A 5476-nucleotide genomic window follows, 5' to 3' on the forward strand; every position below is an offset into this window, starting at 1 on the left:
AATGCCAAATTATTTGGCATTGAAACTTGGGAAGATGAACCTCCCTTGTTCACCAATTAACTAGGTGATCTGGATCAACTGACATTGCCTCAGAAGAAATAGGATCCTGGAAAGTTCTTAATACCTTGTACCATAGGCACCATGATCTTTAAGGCTCTGTGTGACCTTGGTTCAGGAATAAACCTCATGCCGCTCTCTGTAATAGAGAAACTGGGAATCTTTGGGGTGCAAGCCACTAAAATCTCATTAGAAATGTCAGACAGTTCAAGAAAACAGGCTTATGAACAAGTAGAGGACGTGTTAGTAAAGGTTGAAGGCCTTTACATCCCTGCTGATTTCATAGTCCTAGATACTGGGAAGGATGAGGATGAATTCATCATCCTTGGAAGACCCTTCCTAGCCACAGCAAGAGCTGTGATTGATGTTGACAGAGGTGAATTAGGCCTTCAATCGAATGGGGACTCCCTTGTGTTTACAACTCAAGGTTATCCTTCTGTAAACATGGAGAGGAAGCATAAAAAGCTTCTCTCAAAACAGAGTCAACCAGAGCCCCCACAGTCAAACTCTAAGTTTGGTGTTGGGAGGCCACAACCAAATTTTAAGTTTGGTGTTGAACTCCCATATCCAAACTCTAAGTTTAGTGTTGGGGAGTCTCAACAATGCTCTGAACATCTGTGAGGCTCCATGAGAGCCTACTGTCAAGCTATTGACATTAAAGAAGCGCTTGTTGGGAGGCAACCCAATTTTTATTTATCTAATTTTATTTTTATTGTTCTTTCATGTTTTATTAGGTTCATGATCATGTGGAGTCACAAAATAAATATAAAAATTTAAAACAGAATCAAAAACAGCAGAAGAAAAATCACACCCTGGAGGAAGACCTTACTGGCGTTTAAACGCCAGTAAGAAGCATGTTTTGGGCGTTCAACGCCAGAACAGAGCATGGTTCTGGCGCTGAACGCCAGAAATGCACCCTGGAGAAGAGCTGGCGCTGAACGCCCAGAACAAGCATGGTTCTGGCGTTCAACGCCAGAAATGGGCAACAAATGGGCGTTCAACGCCTAGAACAAGCACCAATCTGGCGCTGAACGCCCAGAGTTGTGTGCAAGGGCATTTTGCATGCCTAACTTGGTGCAAGGTTGTAAATCCTTGAACACCTCAGGATCTGTGGACCCCACAGGATCCCCACCTACCTCCACTTACTTCTTCTCACCCTTCTTTCACCTCAATCTCTCTTCCCCATCACCTCTTCACCCGCACATCCATCCACTCTTCCCCATAAACCTACCTCATAAACTCCACCTACCTTCAAAATTAAAAATCAATTTTCCACCCAAACCCACCCTAATTGGCCAAACTTACCCCCCTTCCCTTCCCTATATATAACCCTCCATTCTTCCTCATTTTCACACAACACAACCCTCTTTTCTCTTCTTGGCCGAAACACACCTCCCCCCTCCTCTCCATATTTTCTTCTTCTTCTTCATCTATTCTTTCTTCTCCTACTCGAGGGCGAGCGAAATTCTAAGTTTCGTGTGGTAAAAGCATAAGCTTTTTGTTTTTCCATTACCATTGATGGCATCCAAGACCAGAGAATCCTCTAGAAAAGGAAAAGGGAAGACAAAAGCTTCCACCTCCGAGTCATGGGAGATGGAAAGGTTCATCTCCAAAGCTCATCAAGACTACTTCTATGATGTTGTGGCCAAGAAGAAGGTGATCCCCGAGGTCCCTTTCAAACTCAAGAGAAATGAGTATCCGGAGATCCGACAAGAAATCCAAAGAAGAGGTTGGGAAGTCCTAACAAACCCCATCCAACAAGTCGGCATCCTAATGGTTCAAGAGTTCTATGCCAATGCATGGATCATTAGGAACCATGATCAAAGTAAGAACCCGAATCCAAAGAATTATGTTACAATGGTTCGGGGGAAATACTTAGATTTTAGTCCGGAGAATGTGAGGTTGGCGTTTAACTTGCCTATGATGCAAGGAGATGAGCGCCCCTACACTAGAAGGGTCAACTTTAATCAAAGATTGGACCAAGTCCTCATGGACATATGTGTGACAGGAGCCCAATGGAAGATTGACTCCAAAGGCAAGCCGGTTCAATTAAGAAGACTGGACCTCAAGCCTGTAGCTAGAGGATGGTTGGAGTTCATCCAACGCTCCATCATCCCCACTAGCAACCGATCTGAAGTTACTGTGGATCGGGCCATCATGATCCAAAGCATCATGATTGGAGAGGAAGTAGAAGTTCATGAAGTCATCTCCCTTGAACTCTACAAAATAGCCGAAAAACCCTCCCCTGGGGCAAGGCTAGCTTTTCCTCATCTTATTTGCCATCTATGTTACTCAGCTGGAGCTTTCATAGAAGGAGAGATTTACATTGAGGAAGAGAAGCCCATCACTAAGAAAAGGATGGAGCAAGCAAGAGAGCCCATTCATGGAGCTCAAGAGGCGCAGGAAGCTCATCACCATGAGATCCCGGAGATGCCTCAAATGCATTTTCCTCCACAAAACTATTGGGAGCAAATCAACACCTCCCTAGGAGAATTAAGTTCCAACATGGGACAACTAAGGGTGGAACATCAAAAGCACTCCATCATCCTTCATGAAATAAGATAAGATCGAAAAGCAATGAGGGAGGAGCAACAAAGACAAGGAAGAGACATAGAAGAGCTCAAGGACATCATTGGTTCCTCAAGAAGAAAACACCACCATCACTAAGGTGGACTCATTCCTTGTTCTTACTTTCTCTGTTTTTCGTTTTCTATGTTAAGTGCTTATCTATGTTTGTGTCTTCATTACATGATCATTAGTATTTAGTAACTTTGTCTTAAAGTTATGAATGTCCTATGAATCAATCACCTCTCTTAAATGAAAAATGTTTTAATTCAAAAAGAACAAGAAGTACATGAGTTTCGAATTTATCCTTGAACTTAGTTTAATTATATTGATGTGGTGACAATACTTCTTGTTTTCTGAATGAATGCTTGAACAGTGCATATGTCTTTTGAAGTTGTTGTTTAAGAATGTTAAATATGTTGGCTCTTGAAAGAATGATGACAAGGAGACATGTTATTTGAGAATCTGAAAAATCATAAAAATGATTCTTGAAGCAAGAAAAAGCAGCAAAGAACAATGCTTGCAGAAAAAAAAATAGGCGAAAAAAAATAGAAAGAAAAAGAAAAAGCAAGCAGAAAAAGCCAAAAGCTCTTAAAACCAAGAGGAAAAAGCAAAAAGCCAATAACCCTTAAAACCAAAAGGCAAGGGTAAATAAAAAGGATCCCAAGGCTTTGAGCATCAGTGGATAGGAGGGCCTAAAGGAATAAAATCCTGGCCTAAGCGGCTAAACCAAGCTGTCCCTAACCATGTGCTTGTGGCGTGAAGGTATCAAGTGAAAACTTGAGACTGAGCGGTTAAAGTCAAGGTCCAAAGCAAAAAAAGAGTGTGCTTAAGAACCTTGGACACCTCTAATTGGGGACTTTAGCAAAGCTGAGTCACAATCTAAAAAGGTTCACCCAGTTATGTGTCTGTGGCATTTATGTATCTGGTGGTAATACTGGAAAACAAAGTGCTTAGGGCCACGGCCAAGACTCATAAAATAGCTATGTTCAAGAATCATCATACTGAACTAGGAGAATCAATAACACTATCTGAACTCTGAGTTCCTATAGATGCCAATCATTCTGAACTTCAATGGATAAAGTGAGATGCCAAAACTATTCAAGAGGCAAAAAGCTACAAGTCCCGCTCATCTGATTGAAGCTATGTTTCATTGATAGTTTGGAATTTATAGTATATTCTCTTCTTTTTATCCTATTTGATTTTCAGTTGCTTGGGGACAAGCAACAATTTAAGTTTGGTGTTGTGATGAGCGGATAATTTATACGCTTTTTGGCATTGTTTTTAGTATGTTTTTAGTAGAATCTAGTTACTTTTAGGGATATTTTTATTAGTTTTTATGTTAAATTCACATTTCTGGACTTTACTATGAGTTTGTGTGTTTTTCTGTGATTTCAGGTATTTTCTAGCTAAAATTGAGGGACTTGAGCAAAAATCAGATTCAGAGGTTGAAGAAGGACTGCTGATGCTATTGGATTCTGACCTCCCTGCACTCAAAGTGGATTTTCTGGAGCTACAGAACTCAAAATGGTAGAGTTTCTACACTCCATAGATTAAGGTGTGGAGCTCTGCTGTTCCTCAAAGATTAATGCAAAGTACTACTATTTTTCTATTCAACTCAACTTATTCCGCTTCTAAGATATTCATTCGCACTTCAACCTGAATATGATGAACGTGACAATCATCATCTTTCCCTATGAACGCGTGCCTGACAACCACTTTCGTTCTACCTTAGATTGAATGAGTATCTCTTGGATCTCTTAATCAGAATCTTCGTGGTGTAAGCTAGATTGATGGCGGCATTCATGAGAATCCGGAAAGTCTAAACCTTGTCTGTGGTATTCCGAGTAGGCTTCAGGGATTGAATGACTATGACGAGCTTCAAACTCGCGATTGCTGGGCGTAGTGACAGACTCAAAAGGAGGGTGAATCCTATTCCAGCATGATCGGGAACCTCAGATGATTAGCCGTGCTGTGACAGAGCATTTGGACCATTTTCACAAGAGGAGGGGATGTAACCATTGACAATGGTGATGCCCTTGCATAAAGCCAGCCATGGAAAGGAGTAAGACTGATTGGATAAAGACAGCAGGAAAGCAGAGGTTCAGAGGAACGAAAGCATCTCTATGCGTTTATCTGAAATTCTCACCAATGAATTACATAAGTATTCCTATCCTTCTTTTATTAATTATTTTCGAAAACCCTATAACTGTTTTATATCTTCCTGACTGAGATTTACAAGGTGACCATAGCTTGCTTCAAGCCGACAATCTCCGTGGGATCGACCCTTACTCCCGTAAGGTTTATTACTTGGACGACCTAGTGCACTTGCTGGTTAGTTGTATCGAAGTTGTGACAAATTATGAATTGAGATTAGAGCACCAAGTTTTTGGAGCCATTACCAGAGATCACAATTTCGTGCACCAACATCTCAGAAAGGCCATCATAGAAGATATCTAGCATGGTCCAGTCTAAAATCATGTTAGGAGGGCACTTTTTGATCAGTTGCTTGTACCTCTCCCAGGCTTCATAAAGGAATTCACCATCTTTCTGTCTGAAGGTTTGAACTTCTACCCTAAGCTTGCTCAGCTTCTGAGTTGGAAAGAACTTAGTCAAAATGCATTGACCACCTTTTCCTAAGAGTTTAGGCTTTCCTTTGGCTGAGAATCCAGCAATAACCTAGCTCTGTCCCTTACAGCAAAAGGGAAAAGCATAAGCTTCTAAATCTCTGGATCCACTCCGTTAGTCTTGACAGTATCACAGATCTGCAAGAAATCAGAGATGAATCTGTTGGGATCTTCCTGTGGAAGTCCATGAAACTGGCAATTTTGTTGAACTAAAGTGACTAGTTGAG

At 41.2% G+C, this 5476-nt stretch overlaps 1 non-coding gene across 1 annotated transcript; it reads left to right on the plus strand.

The window, feature by feature from the left end:
• Window positions 1–5096: 5096 nt before the first annotated feature.
• Window positions 5097–5205, plus strand: LOC148571920 (small nucleolar RNA R71). Its single transcript, XR_015908992.1, has one exon. It is a non-coding gene; the product is annotated as a small nucleolar RNA R71 (small nucleolar RNA).
• The last annotated feature ends 271 nt before the right edge of the window (window positions 5206–5476 follow it).

This window comes from Arachis ipaensis, chromosome B3 (assembly GCF_059453495.1).
Source record: "Arachis ipaensis isolate K30076 ecotype BB chromosome B3, ASM5945349v1, whole genome shotgun sequence".
Taxonomy (NCBI): domain Eukaryota; kingdom Viridiplantae; phylum Streptophyta; class Magnoliopsida; order Fabales; family Fabaceae; genus Arachis; species Arachis ipaensis.